The following is a 25,296-nucleotide window of genomic DNA, read 5'->3' as shown; positions in this document are numbered from 1 at the left end:
GTTCCACCACAAAAATTCACATCGTGTTTGGTGTGAACAACATTAAAGCTTACAGATATGGACGAAAAGAGCGGCATCATCGGAAATTGTCTACTTTAGTGGAGCTCAAGCAAGATAAAACCATAGGAGACTACAAAGACGTTTAAAAAATGGCGGAACAGAACATATTACTAATATAGTGAAAATAATTTTCTGTTGTCATGTTATGTATTTGGCCTGACAGAGCACCATTATCTAACACTGCCTCCATTAATAGGTACATTATTACGACCTCCTCCACCATCGCCTCGTTTATTATAGTGGGAAACTTTTGACTCTGCCATCCAGTGCCATTTATTGATTGTATCTATGCCATCATAAAGGATGCAAGAAAGTATGAGAAGAGGGCAGTGATGTTTACGTTTGAAATGGACATATCCATTTTTGCATGTGGAGGGAGTATAAATGAGCCTTTAGTTGGCAGGAGGGCAATAAGTGCAGGAACACCACCGTTAGCATGACCAATAGTCAGACTGAACACATTAATGAGAATACAACCCAGGTTGAAAAATACTGAAACATTCCGTTAATTGTGTGAACATGCACGTAATTCCTGGATATAATAATTTTCTTCCTTATTGCTACTTTAACTCTTAGAATCATTTTTTCTCTTGCTCACCCAAGCAGTCTTTGTCAAATTGTCATAAAGGTTTTTAATATCATGTCCCACTGCTGTCTTAAGCTCACCTTGTAACTGTATAAAGAAAAGCATTGTAAGTTCAAGTTCAAATTCAAGTTAATTTTTATGTGCGCAACAACTACAGTGAAGGCTCCCTCTAACAGTGCTTATACAAATGTGTGTAGAAAATAACAAAATAAATCTTGCAAATTAAAATCTCAAAATAATCTAAGATATAAAGACATAAAATAGTGCAGCAGGAGAACAAAAAGTCTTCATTAAGCATTTGATTGAGAAACTTGGCAAAGATGTGCCATACATCTCACTGGCCCTCTACATTCTGACTTTCTATACAGAGGAGTCCCTCCTTCTACATTAGAAATGGAACAGACCTGCTGTATCTCTAAAGGCCATGAGTCTGATTGTATCAGTTTTCTCAAAAGACTTCTGCAGTGAAATGTAAATTAGTGGCTATAGATTGAAATCAAGGTTATGTGTCCTTGTGCTGTAATGTACAACAGGTTCAAACATTTGAACACCACTGCTAAGGTTAACACACCTGAGTACTTCTATTCTATTCCAATGTTTCAACCAGACAATAAGTCACGTTCTGTTGTTAATAGAATTTCCTTCTGTGTGGAGGTTACATTTTCCCCAGGTCCTCCAGCTTCCTCCCACAATCCAAAAACATGCAGATTTGGTTAACTGTTGACTCTACCTTTTAAATAGTTTTGATCATGAGCAGGACTGGTTGCCTGTCTCTATGTGTTAGCCATGTGATTGCCTTGCAACCTGTGTAGGGTGTACCCTGCCTCTCACCCAATGTCTGTCTGAAATCACCTCCAGCATCCCGGGATCCTCTATAGATAAGTCGTTACAGACAGTGTATGGATGGACGACAAGTTGTCTACCATACTAGCAGCTACTGAAGGCAGTACATAGAAACAGCATTTCTTCGAGCTAAATGCTATCCACAATGATGACATGATGGGAAAACGGGAGGCTTTCCCGCTTCTACATAAATGAAGGTTTGTGTACAGATGTCACAGTCTTGAGGGATGGTACAGACATCCCTTGAAGCCTTTCGTTATAGACTGTAAACCCTTTTTTCACTGCGGTGGTTTTCCCATTTTTTCTATTCTGTTTTTATTCCATCTCAGGTGTGTGTTAAGCCCCTTTCCCACTGGACAAGAAAAAAAACAACACTAACACCCAGTGACATCTGGCTCTTGTTTTTAGTGGGAAAGGTTACAATTCATCTTTATATTAGGCTTTTATCCTAGTGACGAATGACTCTACAGTAATTATGGGTATTTATCAGCTCCAGCTCCGGCATTGATGAAAACATGACACCTGGGTAGATACACTAATTTTTGCCCCTTTTCTGGGGTGATGCAATGACACATCACCACAAACCCCGTCGGCCTCCATCCAAGCAACACCCATCATTCCAAATTAGTTGGCACCAAGTTTGAAAGAAAGACCGAATAAGTAACAGATATATATATATAAAAAAAAAGATAACCACCATAACGTTTTCACTGGCTTTCATGCTGCTTTCTGCTGTTTATTAACCTATTTTCCGGCACGTTCGTGACTTTGAATGTGACACGACAGTAAAAACCTGCATATATGTGGTAATACTGGTTTTAAAAAAAAGGTGTTAATGAGGCATTACAACACCTTGCAAACCAGATTACTATCACTGAGCAACAACATCTAGACTACGTGCTCAATGTTCTTGGAGTCCTCAACAGAACAAACCTCAGCCATGAACTTACAAAATACAGATGTTTCTTATTTCATCCCTCGTCTGTTCCGACATCAGACAACCACCTGCATGCCCTGACACCCCCTAACCCTTTCCCACTGATCACCTACCTGCATTCAGGATCCGTCAGGAGGATCTATGTCAGGTCTTTCACAGACAGAAGACAAGGAAAGATCAAGGCCTTCTTCCAGCCTGAAGACTGTGCGGACAAGCTGACCCAGAACTTTATACAGATATTCAACAGATCACTGGAGCTGTGTGAAGTCCCTTCCTGCTTCAGATGCTCCACTATTATCCCAGTCCCCAAGAAACCATTCCATTCCATTCATTCTAGAGACTGGTGCACCCACCTAAGAGACAACGCAGGACTCCTGCTGGACCTCCTGCATTTGGCCTACCATGCAAAGACATCAGTGGACTATGAAGTCAACGTGGGACTGCACTACAACCTACCCTACACCTTGACTCCAGAGGAATATGCAAGGATACTGTTTGTGGACTTCAGCTCAGTGTTTAAAACCATCATCCCAGACATCCTTCAAATCAAACTCACCCAGCTCATTGCCCCAAGCCTCTACCTGTTAGTGGATCAAAAACTACTGCCTCTACCTGCCTGCTGCCTCTACCTGACAGGTAGAGGCAGCAGTTGAGTCTGGGGACAATCACATCTAGCACCTAAACCCTCAGCACTGGCACCCCACAGGAAGGTGTGTTCCTCCCACTCTTCCCATTCTATGCTAACTGTACCTCAGGAGACCTGTCTGTTAAACTCCTGAAATTTGCAGAAGACGCAACAGTTATCGGCCTCATTCGGAACAGTGACAAGTCTGCATAGAGACAGGAGGTTAAACAAATGACCCTCTGGTGTGGTCAGAGCTACCTGAAGCTTTACGCTCTAAAACTGTGCATGAGGATGTGCCCCCAACACTGCCCCCCAACACCATACTAAACAACCATGGGCCTGCTGTGGAAAACTTCAGATTTCTGGGATCCACCAACTCCCAGGACCTCAAGTGGACTTTCAACATAGACACAATCAGGAAAAAGGCCCAGAAACCCCATGAGTGTGCTTTATCTCTGAATTCACTGAGTGGCTCTTGTTGATGACACAGTGGGATGTGTGATTGAGCTCTCCAACAGCGATTAGCCTGCAGGGCCCTTTTGTTCCCCTGACCAAAGCAAACACAATCACAGTGCTATTCACCTGCTCTTAGCGGGGCCAGAGGAACTCACTACGCTTTTAATTAGTCCGGTCAGATTAATCATACTCTCAGATGACTCTGAATGAAATTTAACAATCTCAGTGTCAGTGTTTGTATGTGTGAGTTTGTGTCTGTGTGCATATGTGTGTTGTGAGACAGCTGGAGAGAGGCTTATTATGGTAGAGATTAGAAGAGCCCTTCCTATTGAAAAGACAAATATGCTGAGGATATTCATCTCCTCACTGGGAAGATAATGAGTGAAACTGTCTTCTTATCTGCAACCTGCTCTTCATCCAGAGGACTCGCTGTTTAATAGTCAGTCTGGCTGCCAGAAACCATTCTATTCAAGTCTGGCTTTATTATAAGTTTGTTTCCAAGTGGCATCGATATTGTGAAGTAGAGAACTTTGGGAGATGGACTAACAGAGGCTTTTAGAAGTTCACCGAAATGTCTTGGCTGCCCAAGTCATCTTAAGAACAGACCGAGTGACAATAGGTTGGCACCAGTAAAACACCTAACAGGTGCATCAGAAATTATATGTTGTCTATAGAATATATTTATATTTCAAAGTAGACAGGCCTATGTGCACCTTATTTATCATCAACTGAATGGGGTTGCACACCAACAGAGCAAAAAAGAACAGGCTAGAATGACTCTCAATGGGTTATTGAAAAATAGCAGGTTTGTGCCTTGTTAAGCAAGAGCAGGGGTGTAGTGCTGCCGGAGCACACAGGAACAATGCATTTGCATGTTTTTTTTCTTTGTGTGAGTTTCCTCTGCAGGGAGGGTAACTCCTGGTAACTCGTTAAAAGAGTCTGAGAAATCCGTTTAGAAAAACATTAACGACATTCAGGCCTAACGACGCCACAGTTTATTCTATATTGATGAAGCTTCCCCTCTGTCTGGAACCACTGTGGAGTCGGTAATAATTTCGCTTTCAGTCATGCTTGTTGTTGCCCTGGGTAACAGTATGACGTCAACATGTCAACAAGCGGAAATATCGCGTATCATGATATGAATTTTTCAAATCATGTTAAAAATATACTGGTATTATCATGAATGTGATGATGTGGCACACCCCTAGTAACCAGTCAATGGACTGCAGTGTTTGTCGCTCGATCTTTTAGTATCGGATCAGTGTGCTAGGTACCTTAACAGAGCGATGAGGAAAAATAGGGATGGTAAGGAGTGGTTCTCTTTGTACCATCCACAATTTTTCACCATGGAAACCCAAAAAATAACTTCTAATGTGCACCAAACTGAACTGAACTGAACTGGACATCTTGCTAACAACGAGGCTTAAGTTCCTTATCGTGGAAGTCGGACAAAGGAGTCTAGCCCACACAAGAGTTGAAGGGTGAAACAAACTCTGTGACTCACAGCTCTGCAGGGTCAGGGACTTTATTGGCCTGTCAGGATGGCACCAAAGAGCAGAGCATCCAAAGGATCCAAAGATGATGAACTGTATCAGGGCAGCGTAAAGCCAGAGAGGATTCCAGTGGAAGCCTTCAGCATCATGGCATGCAAATCAGTCATCTGACCTGGGTATAGGAGTGAAAGACTAATTGAACCATCTAGTTGCTGGTTCCTTCCAAAGTTTACCTTACCTGGTGTTCAGTGTTGCAGGTGAGTTCAAGATGACGACTGGGGACAAACCTATTCTTAAACATAAAATTAGTGAAAAGCCCACTCATGTAAATTTGAGGAACAGGCTGTTCCATTTGTCAGTGTCGGGCTTTTGGTAAGTGATGGTGATCTGCCATCTATAAAGTTAAAGCTTGGGTAAGTTTAGACATCTAAAACTACTTGGTTAAAGTTTAGGAAAAGTATTGTGGGTCACAGCATTTTGGAGTTATAGTTGACTTCTGTCTTTAAGTTGGTATGTACACAGGCTAGAACCTTTGACAACATACTGTAAAATCAGTTATTTTATTAACTCAGTCTTTTGTATTGCTTATTCAGTTCTTTGATTCATTCTTTGGAAATGCTCCAGCTATCAGTCAACCAAGCGCTCACACCAGCAGTGAAAAGAGCAACATTTTGTAATAAAAGCAGCTAATTTACATCAAATTGCTGTGATCAAAGGATTCTCTCATAGAGGCGAAGCAAATCTACACGCACCTTTTTTGTTTCATTCAACTTTGATGACCTTTGACATGTAAAGTCTCACTTTGTTGTCCAATGGCAAACTGTTTTGATAGTGCTGACCCTTGAGGGGATGAAGAATCGCAGTGTCTGATAGAACATGCTCCTATGTTAATATAACCTCAACAAAATCAACATGGTTTGCAAATATGTCTCTTCAATAAACTGAGAATTAACTGTCTGGTTACCTGGCTACAACTTGGAGAGTTTGTTCTTAGCTTATCAGTCACAGTTGGTCAGTTAGTTGGTCACAGGCTTGTTCTTACAGTCATACACCTGCACACATCAACTTCTTTAGAAATATTTTCACAAATTCCGGTGAGATGTTACATTGTAGAGATACTAAATTTTCACCAATACTTGTGCAAATACTGCTTAAGAAATAGCATACCAATTGGCCAGATGGGAGCGCTATAATTTAGGATCAAAATTTGAATTTTGAAAAGGCCAAAGGTTGAAACTTGACACACAAGTTCAGTTCAATGTGCTCTACAAAAAAGGCCTCAAGAACCATTAAGGTCCACCAGACTAGATTCTCCACGATTTTAATATTTTTGAGAAACACATTTTTGACTTCTCCTCTTAAGCTGTAAGTCCAATTTATACCAAATTTTCTATAGATCATCACTGGACCAAGCTTATCAAAAGTTTGTTGATATCTCATTGCCTTTTCATTATACTGACTAACAAACTTTAGAGAGGGCGTGGCTCAGCACATAAATGGACCTTACTCCTTAACCATAAAGCAAATCACCACAAAACTTGTAGTCCACGCAAGTACCTGAATCATTCCCTGAAAGTTTTATTCAAATCAACCACTAGGGGGGTCTACAAATGCAAAAAGTTTATATCTCATAATTAACTATAGATTTGTACAAAATTTGGTTTGCACTATCTAGGGTCATGTTTCAGTGGATTTATCAAATTTGGAAATGATTACTTAAAGATGTAAATCTAAATTACAGTAAATCAAAATTTTAAGACATTTTACATTCCAAACTTCAAAAAAATCATAATAAATCACTAGTATGTTTTTTCAGAGCTGAAATGTTTTCAGCATACCCACTGAATCGTGACACTAGTTTGCCTCACTGCAACCCATAGTCAGTTCAGAAGTCTGTCACTGTAATTTTTTTTAAGAATATGCTAAATTGATTAATTAATGTATATATCTCCAAAATTCTTTATTCAAATGCAACCAATATTGACACAGACATTCCTTGGATACTAGGTATTACATGTTTTAAATGGTGTTCAGATCAGTTTCATGGTTAACTCACAGTGATATTCAATATCCTGTTCTAATTTGTATTGTCCAAGCAGTGACTGCTGCTGGAGCCCTATTGTTTTTGCTCAGATTTTAATGATGAGCTACTCATCAGAGTACTTGCAGGAATTGTCACATATGTACCAACATCATACCCTACAAGTGTCATTTAAATTGGCCACTAGACTTAATACAGATCAGACAGGGTATGTTAAATAATAATGATGAACCACATGTGTTAAATTATTTTGAAATTAGTCAATAGGGAGCAGAACCAGTTCGAAACAAGTGTAGTGGCGGTTCACAATATTTGGCCAGAAGTCAATGAGGGTTGGTACAACCATCACTAAACTCAGGGTTTTCTTTTTAACTAAGCCATTATAGCATGTCCCCAAAATGTTTCTGCAATCGGTCAATAGAGGAAGCAACAGTGTTTCCAGAGGAGGTGGCCCGGCAGAGATTCCAACAGAAATGAATGAGCATCCGTCTGATCTTCATAAAACCTGTTGGTAATCTTTAATGCAGGCATCGTGAACTGTCAAAGGTCTTGATCCTACCCAGCTTTCAAGTTTTAAAGGGCCATGCTGTCTTGAACCCGGAATCGCGCTTGGGGCTATATTTTATACTTTCTCTTGCTCAGTGGTGACTGCATCTCCTGACAGAACGGCATGGATGAATTAGAGCATGTGTACATTTTTTTAGACCTTACATTGTTGAAAGGAAACAGCTAATGTTGCTGTTGGGCTGCAAGAAGTTTGCAGAGTGAGATGCCTGGCCAGGCAGGTACATCATGTTTCCTAAATATTTTATCTCACAACGGCATTGTTTGCTTATGTCATGTGCTTTATCTGTTGACCCGTATTTTTGCTGAGACCGAAAATATTTCCACATCCATCCATCCATCCATCCATCCATCCATCCATCCATCCATCCATCCATCCATCCATCCATCTGAAGTAAACAGCGCTATCCTCAACGTCTTTTTCTTGGCTGCTTGTCACTAGATTCCTGGCACTGTTTGACAGTGATGCAGTATTTCAAATAAAGGTGTATCCTAAAGCTGATGATATGGATTGATGTTGATGAATCAATACATCAATTAAAACTGATGGATTGTTGCACCCCTACGTCTTCCAGTCCATTTTCGGACGATTTTTGCAAATACATTGATAAATACTAGAATTTTTCCACCAAATAGAGTGTTCTACCTAGTCCCACCCTACTGTGCTGTTACTATGGTCTGTGATTGGTATGTCAAGGTTGTAGGTGGTTTTGGATAGGACAAAGAGGTCATGGTTAGGGTTAGTACTATACACACAGCACAGAAGGGTGGGACTCTGCAAAACACTGTTGTTCGGTGGGTAAATTCTTGCATCTACCAAATACACCCTGATTACATAACTGTCTTGTCTGAAGTCATTTCTGCATGGGATAGACAATTTATGCTGAAGTGTGTGTTTGTGAGTGTGTGTTCTGTCCGATCTGTCTACACAAAACATTTCCACAGTGATCATCTTCCTCTCTCGCACACACACTCTTTCTTTTTGCTGCTCTGAAGCTCATGCATTATTTGCTTTGTGTTGCAATGTGGACAAGATTCATGCAGAGAGGCAGTGAAAATCTCTTCAGGTTCTGGACCTGGATGTTTCATACATCATGTGTGTTTGATTGACACAGGGAACATGACACTTATGTAATACATTTACACATTGTGACACATTTGACATCGTGGTGATACCATGTCGGTTATTGTATGTGACATGTATACTGGACGAGTTGCTCATCCAAAGAGACATAGATCTGCTGTGGGCCAGAAAGAAAGAGCAGATTTAGTTGATTTGTCTGCGGGAAAGGTCAGAGAAGTCAAATCAAAATGAAACAGAATCAGAGTGAAAGTTATTAGGTATCCCCCATTTATCTTTAGGCCCCAGTGTTTCTTAAATAGGAAACATGACTTTACTCAAAAATGTCATCACTCAGGTGATAATGTTGCCTTTTTTCTAGCCTTTTTGTTTCTTGTTGATTTTTGTCCTTGGCTCTACTGAACATAATGAGGCTGTTTATATGCCTCCATGCCAGCGCTAGCACTGTATCAGAGGGATCATGTTTTCAGGCTGTCTGTCCGTCTCTCCGTCCCACGCGATCATCTCAAGAGCACCTTGAAGGAATTTACTGTATATAAATTCGACACAGATGTCCACAGCTTAGATTTTGATGAAATAGATTTAGAAATTTAACGGTATGAAAATTTCATATCACGGTTATTGTGACCAAAATGATCACAGTTATCATTATTATCGCGGTATTGTTGAAATGTGCTCAGAATGTTCAAAAAGTACTTAAACACACACTGAAATCATTTAACCAGTGGAGGCTTTATTGTCTTCACAATTTCTGTGAAATAAAAGTAAATAAAAGCTTCGTTTCCACTGAAGGAAATGGTTTCAGCTTGCAAAAGTAGACAGGAGGTCTGTGTCGCTGTGACATGCAATTACATGTCTGGGGAGGTGCATGTCAGACTACGGCATAGGATATGGTCCATGCAAAGCCTAAGCTGTAGGTTAGTGCTGCACGATTAATCTAATTGCAATCGCGATGTCAGGCTGTGCGATTACATAACTGCATAAAAGGCCGCGATTTGCGATTTCATGTAAATAAATGTTAACGTGTGTGCCTGTGAATGTGACTACAACTCCTGTGGTGTGTGAAGTTTGTTGACATTACGCCCACAAGCTATCCCACAAGAGCATGAGCACGACCATGAACAGGCTTAGTTGGTGGCGAAAAAAACGTCTATTACATGGCGATACTTTGGATTCAGGTATGGCGACGTTGAACAGAAAGACGTGCTGTGTAAAAGTTTAAAAGTTAAAGTCGCCACATCCCGCGGCAACACGACCAATCTATAACAACACTTGAGACAGCACAGAGAAAAGTAGGAAGAATGCACAACACTTGAGACAGCACAGAGAAAAGTAGGAAGAATGCATGCGAGAGAAAGACAAGCCGCATAACGTTAAAGACAAAGAGACAACTGAGAGCCGCCAGAGCCTCATAAAACAACATCCAAGCACAGTTACGCAAACATCTGTAGGTGTCACGGGGAAATCACGGACTCCATAACAAACTATATAGTAACAAATGAAAAATTGAGCAATTTTGCTCAGTTTCGGCCCACTTGACATGCTGCTGTGTTGTGCTATGGCGTGCTGGAATTTGTCATTTACGTGACAACGCCTGAATGCAACACAGGCTCGCTCCCCTGCAGGTACAGTGCCGTGCTGCACTGCTGTGTGAGCAGCGTGTTTGAATGTGCTCAGTCTGTTGATGGTCATTTACACTGTCCATAACAATAACTATGTCAGGCTAGGTCAGTGCCCCCCTAATATAATGTAGGGGAAACATTGAATCAAACAAGAATTATATTGTAATCGCAATCGCAAATCGCGATATTGTCCACTCAAATCGCAATCGCACATTTTTATCAAATCGTGCAGCACTACTGTAGGTACAGCGTCAATTCAATGCAGAAGTATAAATCCTGCTATAGGTTGTGCGTTGATGCAGAGCCTATTCGGTGGGTAGGTACGGTGTCGATTCTACACAGAAGTAGGCTATGTATCCCGCTTAAATCTAAGAACTTAGGTTGTCATAGTTTGAAGTTTAGGGCCCCTACCAAGCATTGGTATTTGACGAGTTAAGAGTGAGAATGTGTTTGCTATTCATAGTGTAAAAAAAAACATTAGTCATCTAAAGACATCACCAGCTTCTAATATTTTGGTTCTCACTCTTTCAAGATCGTGTTTGTTCAGTAGCTTTGTCTTTTTAGCACAAGGGTTCTGTTGTGGCAGATGATGCCACAGCCTGGTGGTAGATTAGTACTCTTCCTCTGGGTGATATCAGATCATGCTCCCTTCAGTCACACTCACATGATCAGACCTGCCTTGGATTTACTGCAGGTATATCAGTTTTATCATGGCAGCTGGTGCAGAAATCCATCCTGTGACACAGGCTGTAAACAAGACAACAGAGCATTTACCACCTGCAAAAATAATTTTGTCTCGAGTGTAAAAATTGTTTGGCTGAATCTGTTTTTAGCAGACAGCATACTGGTAGAAATTAGCTTTGAAGAGTTAAGAGTGACAGCCAGATTTAGAAAATTGACAGCCACCATTATTGTGCTTTGAAATGTTCATATTGGCAGATACTTGTGTAAGTTATATTTGACAGACCTTATGTATGTGTAATCGGGCATTAACGACTTTGATTTTTTTCAGGTCAACTTATCTGTCAATAAAGTCTAAGTCAAGTTGACGAGTCATTTGATGACGTCATCACATTGACACGGCGGAGGAAAGTGAAGTATCTCCACATATGTGATGTGTGTCTGTCACTCAGGCCCGAACATACTCGGGTGTACTATTAGCAGAGCGGACTCCGCGAAGAATGTCGAGCGCACTTCCGCGTTGTAGTTTCCTGTAAAAATGTCTGTGAAAAATCCCCGTGATGTGAAAAATACATGCCGAGCAGTCACTGGTGCGCGCGGTCATAAAATCTGAGCTTTGTGCGCACAGGGCTTGCGGACGTCCGCTTTGAGTCCGTGCGGACCTCCGCGGAGTCCGTTCCGTGTACGTTCTGCCCGAGTATGTTCAGAGGCAGCGATTGCATTCCGTACACAAGCACACAGAGAGAGAGGGGGAAAAAACACACGACTTGTCGACTCCTCCCAGGGGGTGTCGACTTGTGCCACTGACGTCGACACGTCGACAAATCGACTTTTCTGTTAATGCCCTAATGTGTATGAATGTCCTTTTCAAGGACACTTAGCTAATGACAGTCACCTGAAGTTGACCACAGCACGTCAGCTGAGCGTTGATAAATCTCCACAAGAGGACAGGGGGTCGTTCCACACTCAGTCCCCCTATGTGACTGCTCCTCCCTGCGCAGCAGAGAGGCTCCTCTGAACCTCCTGCCTGGGTCACATCTTCAGACAGAAAGAGAGATGAGAGTGAGAGGCGATAGTAACCATCTGAGATGACAGCACTCTTACACACTCACAGCAGGAGTGGCGTCTGACAGTGACAGCTAATGAGACCATTAACGAGCTGTCACGTTCGTTAAGCAACAATTAAAGAAAGCTTCTGACAAGTTTTGAACATATTGATCTTTAATGTACTGTACAGTAGCTGTAGTTTTTACCCTAATGCATAAGTTTATGAAGATATGAATAAATCCACTGGATATATATATATATATATATATATGTATATATATATATATATATATATAATAGATTATTCCCATTGACATAACAGGCAGATGCACATACAATATTTCTTTAAACACAAGGGACCAGTCTCACTCATAGTCATATTGATTTATTGATGTAATCACACGGCAGGGCTTAGCTGGTGTGAGTGTGTGTGTGTGTGTGTGTGTGTGTGTCTCTGAGAGAGTGAAGTGTGTGACATGCAGTTCGCAGCAGTGCCTACTGAATTTTACACAGCTCTTGCTCGGAGATATTGAGTGGATGTAGCTGAGCGCTCGCAGATAGTGTGTTTCTGAATTTCACTTGGCAGTGTGACAGTCGGGATTTGCAACAGCGCATTGACTGCTCGACTATCTGGAAAAGTAAATTCTGTGTGGAAAGGTGCTGCCACTGACAGCAGGAACTGTTGATGCTGTGTTCTTTTGTTGGCGAGAATTTTGATTCACTTTTATTCAATTCTACACAGAGAAAGATTGCGGTGATGAGTTAAACTAGAGGGCCCTGGAATAATGAAAATGCCCAAACACCAGACCTCATGTCGCCGTGATGTTTGGTGTTAACATTTCTTCCGGAGGAAAACAACGGCTCACACCGGCACAAAACACTCTGTAGCTCATCATGAGGGCGTCAGGGAATTTACTCAAATTCATTTCTAATTTTTTTTAACCTCGTAAGGTTAAAGCAGCATTGCATAAGTCATTACCATAGACTGTATGAATAATAGACGTTGCTCCTGTGACGGCACCCATTGGCTTGTGGACTCCCATTTTGAAGCCTTGAGTTTGGCATTTTGGCCATCACCATCTTGGTTTTCTCGTGCCAGAAGTGGCCATGTTTGGACAACAGGGTGAGACTTTTGAGGAGTGAGGGGTGGATCTCACTCATAGAATGTAGCACCTTGCAGACAGTCAATCAAGCGGCCCTGCCTAAAATATGTGTAACTTTGGGCCTTGATAAAATGTAAACGGGTATGTTATAACTTCCTCATACTGTTGTCATGAATGGGAAAGTAAGCTATAGAGACCAAAACAGTTTTTGTACCAGGCTGTAAACAAGTTTATTTCTACTGTGAAGTTGGGCATTTTTACATGGGGGTCCATGGGGATTTACTCTACTTTGAAGTCACCCTCAAGTGGCCAGTTGATGAACTGCAGCTTTTGGTACTGTTTTACATGTTATACTTATTGCTTTACTTTTGCAGTAATGGATAATTCCAGTGTATTCCAACTTTTTGAATTTTTATAGCTGTGGCATTTCTAGTGGTTTTGAGAAAACTGTCCACATGAAAGGTATTGTTTAGATCTAGGAACACAAAGTAGATAATCTAAACCACTTTCTTAACAAAACTGAAGATGACTGCATTAACAATTGTGACAGCACTGATGATGTTGCTTAGGGATGCACAACAATATCGGCACATTCTCATTGTAAAGCCAATATCGGTATTAACCGATATTTGGTATGGTACCGATATATGGTTTTACTAACATTTCATGAATGAGACCTACTAATTTTATTGGGGATCCACTCAGATGGGCATCTGTGGGTACTAGGGACTCTCTACACTGAAAACCTATCAACATCACTGCAGTACAATTCAGCACAACGTTTGACTAATAATTTTACTGTTCTTCTAATTTGCCCTCCAAAAAGGCTGACTAACCTGTTGAGTTGTTTGATAGTCTGGTTGCTTATGTCTCACCCCATTTCCTCACAAATCTCAGTGATTAACTTTTGACACTATTTTCAAAAGCCAACTTAAACTTATTATGAAAATGAAACTAAAATCTGTAACAGCACTACATTACTGGAAAAAGTAATGCAAAGACAACCTCTGGTACAGACTATGGTGCTCGCTCTGTTGAGGTATCACCTCCTCTGTCCAGCTCTCACATTAGCTCAACATTTGACACTGAAACAGTGTTCTGTAGCTGTGAAGTTTTCACACACAGCTGCGCAGTGTGGCACATCATCTTCTCACATGCACTCTAATAGATAGAAGACAAAGCTTGTTCCAGTGTGACATGCAATCTTTGAAGAAGTGGATAAGTATTAGCTGTAAAGGTCCAGTGTGTAGGATTTAATGGGATAACGGTGAGGTTACAGAACTGAAATTTCTTTAGTGTGTCAAGCGTGTAGAACTATGGTGGCCAATGTGGAAATGCTAATGTCCCTATCTAGAGTCAGTGTTTGGTTTGTCTGTTCTGGGCTACTGTAGAAACAGCATGGCAGACTTTGTTGAAGGGGACCCCCTCCATATGTTGATATAAACAGCACATTTTAACGAAACAAAAACACTGATTTTTATTTTCAGGTGATTATACACTAAATAAAACATAGTTATGAAAATTATATTCTAATTCTGGCAACATATTCCCCTAACTCCTACACACTGGACCTTTAATTGTTTTTGACGATCAGTGGTTTGTTGATTGGATGAATTTTAATGACTTTTTCAGCTGATGCAGTTTGTTCTGTTATTTAGTTCTGAGGTTGGCTTTATCTATCCCGCTAAATGAAGGCCTGGTGGAGTAAAATTGTCAGGGTAACAAAAGAGAGTAAAAATGTAATGGTGTCCCTGCCACTGCTGTCACATTTGTCGAACACAAGCCAGATATTTGTGGACTGACTGAATCAAAAGGTCAATTTAGGGCTTATTTCACTGTTGTTAAAACATGAGTAGTGGATGTGAAGAGCCTGTAATAAATTCAATAGTTTTGTTAATCAGTACGGAATAAAAGTGGGGTATTAATAGACAGGGTATCTCTAAATTTACTGTGCATATTCATATCCCCCAGAGGATGAACCCATTCCATTTTGATTTGGCATTTCGGCTGTTACTATCTTTTTTTTTTTTAGCCAGAAGTGACCATACTTGGATAGGAGGGTGGAGCTGTTGAGGAGCAAGGGGCGACTTATAGATTGTAGCGACACCTCACAGACAGGCTGTCACTCAAGCTGCCTTATCCTTAAATATGCCTGACTTTGGGACCTCATAAAATGTAAATGGGTGAGTTATATACAAATTCAACCCCTGTACAGTTCTTATAAATGTTGAAATTAGCCATAGAGACCAAACTGTTTTTTTTACCAGGCTGTAAACATGTTTATTTCTTCTGTAAAGTTGGCCATTTTAACACGAAGGTCTATGGGGATATACTCTAACTTTTAGCCATCCTCAAGTGGCCATTCAGTAAACAGTTTTTGGCAATTCAGTATTGGCTTCATTTTTCATCTTTTGAGGTTGCCGCTTGGAGTGACCCCAAAGTGCTTCCTCTTGTGGCAACAAAAAAACAGCTTTTACTTTATGTTATAATTATTTTGTACAAATGTTTTGGTGTGAATTGTTAAATTAGTGCAAAATATTCTAATGCATTAGGCCTACCTATCAAGAGTTTTTTTTATGCCTTCGTGTCGGTGATAGCCATAGCTGGAGGCTCTTTGTGTTTGGGTTGTCCGTACATCCATCCCTATGTCTGTGTTTCGGTATGTCCATACATCCTATTCTCATGAAAGAAATATTACTTAAGAACGCCTTGAAGGACTTTCTTTAAATTTGTCAACTCTGTCCCCTTGGATGAACTGATTAGATGTTGGTGATCAAAGGTCGAGGTAAATGTGATGTCTCATTCTCATGAACACACTATCTGAAGAAGACCTTCAGGAATTTTATTCAAATTTGACACAAACGTCCACTTGGACTGAAGAATTAGCTGATCAGATTTTGGTGATCCAAGGTCAAAGGTCAAGGTCAGTGTGACCTCACAAAACATGTTTTTAGCCAAAATTCAAGAATTCATACACTAATTATGACAAAATTTCACAGAAATGTCTAAAACAATAAGAAGTGATGACATTTTTTATCCTAAAGATCAAAGGTCAACATCACTGTGATATCATAATATAATGCATAAAACACTTTGGCTATTACTCAATGTCACATCTCAGGAACAGAGGAGGAGACATTTGGAGTATTGGCGACACTAATCGCAACTGTGCTGGTTATATAAATCTTTTTTATTGCCGAGGGGAAGATGTGTGTGAATCCATGTTTTTGGCATAGATGTAAACTTTAAGAGCAACTGGATTGGTGCACAGAGGCATACAACTGTGGGGTGGTAATTGTAGTGTTGTTGTTTTTCTTTTTGTACACAGAAACATTTTTACAGTTATGTAAGTAGGGATGGACATTTGAAGCAATTTCCATATTTGAGTACTCGTATTAAATTATTATACAGTGCTTGAGTACTAGCAAAAAGCATAAGAATTTCAAATATAAATTGGCCAACAACGGAAAACAAGCGCCATGCGAACTTCATGTATTGAACAACCACGCATCAATTAGCCTATTTAACCAAAAAAGTAGCGTTAACATAAGAAAAATCGGCAAACTTTCTGTTGTTACTGTTACATAGGTTGGACACAGTACCTAAGGACCATCCTCAGAGCAGCTCTCCTCCAGTCAGTTCAACATCTGCCCAGTTAGCATGAACTAACACAGCAGCAACACCTGACACTTGACACAGAGCCGTTTAACGACCTAAACAAACTCACACCAACACCAAATCGGCCTGACTGTGTTGTTTAAACCTGTTTATAACTGTTAGGGAACATTAGCATAGCACATAAAATGCTATAACATTTATAATGTGGACTCTCACTAACTGTCCCCAGCACAGAGCTCACACTCCTGCAGCAGTAATCTTTTAGTGTCTCACGATAAACCAAGAGAGCAACAGGGTGCAATATGCTGCACACAGCTCTACAATGAACCATGATTTTACCCACTTCTAATAGGAAAAAAACCCCAAAAGAAAACACATGTTCTCATGTGGGAGGTTAGTACTGTACTACTTGAGTACTTGAGTACTCATGCCCATCCGTAACTGTTAGTCAGCTCTACCCTGTTTTCGATGCATTTTACTGACGTTATATATCCATCCAGCATAAGAGCCACTACATGTGCATTTATTTTCTCACTTTTAGGATAGTGTTAGTTGCTGTATGTCACACAACACCACTGCATTTTGTAGTATTGTGTAATTTCCTCATGACACTATGGTACAGTATTCTGCATTCCCAACACAGAATGGAAAATATCCCTTTGATCAACACTGGTGTCAATGCTAATGAAATGAGTAATATAATCATATAATTGTGTATGTATATTTATGTATATCTGTGTATGTACTGTACAATGTATGTATTGTATAATAATACACATAAAACAGTAACCTAGAAATTGTATGTCCTATGATGGGGAGCCAAGGATGTTGCTATCACGTGTAGCATGGTATAGCACCGTATAGTAAGAGCCATGTGCTCATGGCCTGATTTTTTTCTCTCCAGAGACAAGGTTGTAGCGAGTGCTCGCTAGAACGTACACACAGACACACACAGACACATACACACACAGCAGTTTAACAGACAAGTAACGGCCCTGCACCGAATTATGCAATGTACAGATACATACACACACCACACATGCTCCATATAGAAACATACTCTGTCACATAGATACACAAGGACTCAGATGTGTCTTCATGGAGAGAGAAATATAGGCACACATTTGTACTCACATGCATACACACACATTCCTGCCAAGAGACACTAATGAAGATAAAGGAGCTAATTAAACATGACAGTGAGGAGCGATGGGCAGCCATGTTATGTGACGTTATGGGGTCGGCTTGGACATATAGATTTGGCCAATATAGGACACTGTGTTAGTGAGCGGGAGAGGGGTGGCTGGATGAATGTAGTGGGGAGAAAGATGTATCAAACTATATATCAAGACATAGATGGGTAGTTTGGAGGTTTGCTCCAGCTACCTTGGTGTTGATTCCCCTGAAGTTTTCTTTCAGTACATGCATACACACAACTCACTCGCATACACTGCTGAGCTAGATGTATGAGAGGGGTGATTCCTGCAGGTGCAGCACATCTTGGCTGACTCCATACTCTCTGAAATCTGGAGGAAAATCCAGCAACATACATTTATCCAACTAGTGTTAACTTCACTGTCTTGTTATCTGTGTGTGTCTCTCTGTTTCACTGACCTGTCTGTAAAGGTGTCAGGTTATGTGTAATTTGAAAAGAGTCACTCGCACTGACAAACCCGCAGAGAGTTATCAGCTCATTGTTTTGGCTTATGGCCTGTGACTTCATTGTTTGGTTCCGATTCACAGCTCTCATCAGTATTGTTTTTAGCAGCAGGCAGGTTAGAGACTAGCTGGTGAACATAGTGGAGGCTTTAGCTGCTAAAAAGCCAAAGCTTTCACTCAGTAGGTGTTAAAGACTAAAACAGAGCAAGAACATAGGTTACATGATTGAGATGTGGCAAATGCATAAACAAATGGTGGCTTATCCAGCAGACACAAAGCAATATTAGCATTCATTTCATTTGAAGTCTTGTGTCGGGCCACCTGCCCAATGTAAGTCAAATATTCACTATGGCTATATCAATATCGGATATTAGTCAAATGTGTTGTTACATATTGGTGTGTCGACAAAAAAATTGAATGTCGTGCATCCCCACTGTAGAAACTTAATATGTGTGAATGTTAAAGAGGTATTAGCAGATTTTTGGGGTCATTAAACACACAAAACAAACCTTTTATTCCCCATGAAATGAAAAATACATTTTTGCGTTCTTATTCCTGTATCCCTGTGTAAATTGATCATTTATCTCTTATATACCAAATTTATGTCATATAATTGGTCTCAGAGTATTTTTACATCAAAACCTCTTTTTTTCTCTTTCTGTAATAAAAGGTTAAACGCTTTTAAATTGTTGATGACTCATCCTGCACTCAGGGGCATTTATGAAAGTTGAATCAGATGAGACCTTGAGCAACCAGCTGAGCACACTGGTCATATAAAACAACACTTCAGTGTTTGTGGGTTGTAGTAACTAGAGATGTGTGTTTGGATATCAATGGGCAAAACCTTTGTTTCCATTCCCAAAACAATGTTGCCGGGGTTTAATACATTCATGTGGAGCCAACAGACTGCTGTTTCCACTCTAAACTCTAAGCCTGCCCACTTTTCAGCAGTCCAATCAATGTGAAGGATTTGATTTCAGTTCCTGTTGTCACTTGCTAGAGCGTATTACCTGGGTTAATAAGCTGTAAATGTACATATGTGAAAAATTGATTATGTTTTTTATTAGGGGCGTCTGCTACTCCAAAGATGTCCATGTGTAGAGGTGGGTCAACAGTTTTGTCCATGAGGTCATTAAAGAAAAGGGTTTAACCCTTGAGAACATGAATGTGCTCAGAAAATTTGAATAGAAACAGGACATATGCTGATTGTATCTATCACTCATTTTTGCTCAAATGGAAATTTGAAATAAAATTGACAGAGGAACTATCATGGGATCACCAAAACAGTTGTTCAGAAGGTGATCTTACGGAAGTATGTGAAATTACCATGAATTCTTACTAACGCATTAGGTGATGGTGGCATGTAATGTGATAAATTAGGTGCAGATGGCATGGTGGGGTTTAGACACCGACGCTACTTGGTTAGGTTTAGAAAAAGATTGTGTTTTTGGTGAAAATAACTACATTTGTTACATATGTAACGAAAGTATGTTTAAAAGTGACATTTGTCTCGTAACGTGACATAATTACGTGAAGGAAGTCAGAAGAAGTTCATGTTGAGACATGAACAGCAGTCTAATTGGTGAAAGTCCTGTGTTTTTGACTCATCCCTATGTGGACTGTCTTGCTCTTTGTACTACCTATGGCTAGGGTGGGAATCGCCAGAGGACCCACAATATGATATTATCACAATACATGGTTCATGATTCGGTATTATTGCAATATGTTGACTATTGTAATGAAATATATTGCGAAATATTGCAATTTAATACATTTCTCCAACTGCAAATTATTTCTCCAAAGGAAAACTTTTGTTAACATCAGTTTTAGCTCATACAGTATAGTCTGGGGACACTCCTTTCTAAAGTGTGTTTAACACACCGGAGAAAACGGCCGGCAACAAAGCAACGCCTCTTGCATTTTTTTAAAAGGACACACCCTCCCGGAAATGTGCGCTCTCCCTTTTCTCGTCCGCAAGGAAACAAACACACAGAGAGCTTGAAAATGGATGCCGAGAGATTTAACTCTGTTTTATCAAACGTGTGCTCAGTCCACAAGATTATGGAAATGAGGGACTTACAGCGACTTTGTTTAAAACTTTTAACGCAGTTGGACTATGTTTACAAGCACAAGAGTTCAGCGAGCCACCGAAGGACCGCCCTGCGGATTTACTATTGGTTCTGCAACGTAGGGAGTTTTTTTAAACTCTGAAATTGTATCCGCCCATCTAAACACAAAATCAGGGAGAAAGTCATCAGTCTTTAGTTAAGCAAAGTGTCTAAAGACTGACTTGTGAGTCTACATACAGTAAGATAAAGTTTTCAGTCTGTTCATCTGACTTTAATCATTTTTATTGCAGCAAAATGTGATGCAAAGCAGACAGACTGACCAACACCATCATAAAAAGTCCAAAGTAAGTCGACGATTGGACAATTGATTTTGGTGAACTTCCTGCCAAATGCAGCTGACTGAGACCTTTGCTTACCCGACTAGGAAAAAAACCCTCAGCACCATCTAGTGGACAGAAAAATCAATTGATTTTATTATTCTTGTACCAAAAGTTGTGTTAAAATGTGTAATTGCAAAAATTAATAATATATATAATAAAGATCGATACTTGGCTTCTGTGTATCGATACGTTATTGCCGCGCAAAATATCATGGTACTCTGCTGTATTGATTTTTTTCCCCCTACCTAAGGCATGTAACATTACCCACCTCATGTTGCATGACATAGGTGAGCAAGGAAATCAGTGTGTCTACCACAGCAGATGGTAAAGACCCTTACTGACTTTCTAGTGGAATTGTTTCCATGGTGCCAGTACATCATTAACACATTACGTGCCACTACCATTTAATATGGTGTTTAGAGGTTGTGGGCATTTCACATATTTCTGTGAGACCAACTTGGTTTTTAAATACCATAAGTGTTGCCGGAGTTTTGACCTTTTAAAAGAATTTCCCTCTCCCTGCACAGTAGGTGTGACCTGATATCCCTACTCTGCTTCATCAACCAAAACAACAAAATTCATCCACGGGGACCATGAATATCCAGACAAATTTCAGGGCAATTGGAACATTAAATTTCTAAATAAGAGTTTGTCATGTGGAAATTCTGGGCTGACAATGGCACTAAACAAAGGGTCATGAGGTCAAAAAAACCCATCAGGTGTCATCTTCTGGGGATCACAAATGGTGTGAGTTTTAATTCTAAGGTTATCAGTACTCTTACTCAGTGTTGGGGGGAATCTAAATTCTGAAAACTACATTAGTATTCCTGGTAGCTCTTCACAGACAGATATGAATATGAAAACCTGAATTTGACTTTAAAATGAATAAACATTAACATGCAAATTGAAAATATGCATTTTTAGCTATTCACATGATCCTGATCAACATGGCTTACATTCCTGTCTGCCATGTGGAACTGTTATGATAGAGAGCCTGTGGCTGCTGAGTGTGTTCACCTGTGTGACTGATGCTGTTGCACAGCACATTTTATAGCATGTGCTTGTAGTTTGGTTAGTCATTCATATGTGTGTGTGTGTGTGTGTGTGCGTGAGTTACTCAGTGTTATGTCACGCACCACCCACCGCCTGCATCTTATCTATTACGTCACATCACCATAGTAACCTCAGCAGTGATGATGCATTCTGCTTCAATGGATCACCAGCCACCTAAAATACTCACCAAGGTCTGTCTGTTTAAACGTTAAGTGTGTCTGCATGCATCTCACACAGATGAGTGTGTGCGTACTTTCACTGTGTTGATTCTTGCTTGCTGTGTGTGTGTGTGTGTGTGTTTGTACGTGTGTGTGTGTGTGTGTGTGTGTGTCTGTTTGTTGGTGCTGTCTAATGGTGCACAAACTCAAATTACTGAGTAATGACAAGAGATAGAGGATTCCTGAGGAGTATGTTGAGTGTGTTTTTTTAAAAGTTGTTCAAAGTCTTCTATTAATGTCACACACACACACACCCACACAGAAGCATTGGCTCAGGGGAAGAGCATACAGTAAGAGGGCAAAAGGCGTCACAGCTGTATAGAAGCTTTGGCGCTGATGGAGCTTGGCAGATTTCACCCTTCAGTTCTCTTTGTAGAACAATACACACTGTAAGCAAGTGTCACAGCACAGCTGTGCATTGTGTTTGGTTGAACGTAAAATGAACATTTCTTTTGCAGCTGATATTCAAGGATCTGTTCATGGACCTCTGATTGTATCTATTCATGCAGAGGGTTTCAGTTTTATTGTCCAGGTTTTGAGATGTCTTTGATAATCAAATACAATGATGCTGAATAAAATTTTGTTTGTGATGCTCAAAGCATTGAAAAATGACTGTACATGACATTTTAACAGCAACATCCCTTCCCTGTTTGAAACTATACAGCTGCACAACATGTAAATGAAAAATGATATAAGATAAATAGCAGGGCTGTACATTACATTTTTGCACAGAGCACTGGATCTACAGAGGTTTAAAGGTTTGCAGCACAGGACACAAAACTATGACTTGACTATAGAAGTATTAAGTTGGCCTAAATCCATTGTAGTTTGACACAAAAGGGAGTTAAAAAGTCGTTTTCCATGGCCTTTGAATAAATGAATCTAGTGCTGGGAAATTATTTAAATATTTTTGTTAATTGAGGCTTTTAGTCTTATTTACTGTATTCACAGAGCATCAACACAAAGGCCCAGGGTGGGAAAGAGCGAAAGATGCTTTGTCCGTGTTATATACTGTACGTCTTGTATAGGAAATGTCTCTGTTGGTGCTGGACGTCTGTTGGCTGCATCCAGGCACTGTCTCAGTGTCACACAATAGACTACAACCACCAAGAAGAACAGAGATGTGCTGTAATCCTACTCACACACAAACTAGCTAACAAATGCTCACCTGACGCAATCAAATAGCTTTGTCTCCCACACATGCAGTGCATCACTGTACTGCACGTGTGCTATGGTCATTTCGTCCATCTCAGACTGATTTAGCATTGCACGTGCAACATATAAACCGATGTCACACTTTAGACTAATTTACAGACAATTTAAACAGAGGGGCAGCTCTGTGTCTCTCTTAGTGTTGCTGGAGAACTTGATAGTGGATGAGTGGGGCAGAGCTGTGTAGAGAGTGTGAGAAAGGAGAGATGAACACTGTCATGGCCTATCAAAACAACGGCATTATTTAAGGCAACTTGACCCTATATCGATATAAAAGGTGCTGTCTAAATGTATATCTTGCTTGAAAATATATCGATATTTTGTACATAGTTGTTGAGCCCAGCTCTAGGGCTGAGTATGGTTAAAAAAAAAGTACAATACCTGTACTAATACCAGTACCAGAGAAGTGATACCGAAACCAAAAGATTACTTCATTTAATACCTTCCTTTTCTATTTCTCTTTCTATTAAGATACCCATCATGTGAATGGAAGCATTCAATTGTGTAAAATGCCACCATATTTTAAACATTTTGGTAACAACTTGGCACAATCAACTGCCAAGTAGATCAAATTCACGATGCTCGTCTTCACCATACCACAGACAGTATGGGTTTTTAGCTCCAGTAGTGGGCAAATCACATGTTGCATTATATCAAAGAACACTTGAGGTGACTGGCTACGACAAAACCGTACAAATAGTCTTTTTTAGTCTTCTCTAGTTCTAGTTCTGGGTACAAAAAGGATCTGATGCAGGAATCATTTGATTGGGAAAGTGTTGATACTACCTGGTACTGGGGTATTTTGGTCAATACCTTATTGGGTATTGGGTACCAGTACCCAGCCCTACTGATCAGCAACAATTGATACAGTACATCAGTAATGTCCCAGAGGGGTTATTTGGTCAGCACAGTCAGCAGAACAAAATCTTTGCACTGTACATTTCTAAAAGTCATGATTGCATTACATTTGCATGTTTACTGTGTATCATATCAAAATATCTAAAGTGACATATTATATGAGCTGATTTTGTCATCAGAAAGTAGAGCGGATGGTGGATGGCGTCACACCAAGGTCAGACTCCTGCCAAGCTGCAGACCACTGTTCAAGACCAACAAACAACAAAGCTGCCTTTACAGCAGCTATAGGAGCCAAATATGTTATTGGGTGGTTTGCTTTTAACTGTGTAATTCACTGTGTCAGCATTGGGGGGCACTGTACTGTCACCTGGTGAGTTCAGGTATTTAGGATGTGACCTCACTATGGTCATCAGGTGTTTGGCCCGGAAGGGCAAATGGTTTTTGACTGCAATGGCGCGGAACGTTACAGTTTTGTTTGTTTGTTTGTTTTGTACTGAACGTTAATGTGTATGTAACAGATGGACTTTGCCATGCACTTGTGGAATAAATGTTACGGTGATGCAACGCAAGAAGCTTCATGGACTCTGATTAAGCATTTGGATAACGAAGGTAGCGTAGCGTGTCCAGCAACAGGTGTGTCAACCCTGGTCAAATACCTCAGTAGCAAGTAGTAGACTTAGCTCCTTTAACAGCAGCTTTTAGCCCCCAACCTGTTGCTGTTTTTCCAGCTGTGATAGTGGCATTAAGAGCAGTTATTTTTTTACCAAGACATTGATGCTTTTGCAGAAGGGATTGTGCCAACAATACTGGGCAATTTAAGCCAAAACATGAACTTTTCCTAACCATAACCACGTGATTTTTGTGCAACATTGCCATCAATGTGAAACAGAGCTCAATAAAACATAATAATCAATCAAAATATTTCGTGAGGAGGTAACAGTTCTGCTTTTTGGCTCAAGGATGGTTGTTGGGCTACACAGTTTATTAGCCTAACATGCTTCCAAGCACACATCCACCGTCCTACAACAACTACAATCATCACTCCAGATCATCCTGTTCGTGCTCTCTGCCTTTCTATTCTTCCTTCTGC

At 40.3% G+C, this 25,296-nt stretch overlaps 1 protein-coding gene across 1 annotated transcript in view; it reads left to right on the top strand.

Moving 5' to 3' along the window:
• Positions 1-25,296, top strand: part of slc24a3 (solute carrier family 24 member 3) — a 142,809-nt gene that overhangs the window by 27,356 nt on the left and 90,157 nt on the right. The gene's annotated exons all lie outside the window — the stretch shown is intronic.

The sequence above is a fragment of the Epinephelus moara genome, chromosome 19, assembly GCF_006386435.1.
Source record: "Epinephelus moara isolate mb chromosome 19, YSFRI_EMoa_1.0, whole genome shotgun sequence".
Classification (NCBI taxonomy): Eukaryota; Metazoa; Chordata; class Actinopteri; order Perciformes; family Serranidae; genus Epinephelus; species Epinephelus moara.
The sequence above is the reverse complement of the archived record's forward strand: the minus strand, read 5'-3'. Positions and strand labels throughout refer to the sequence as shown.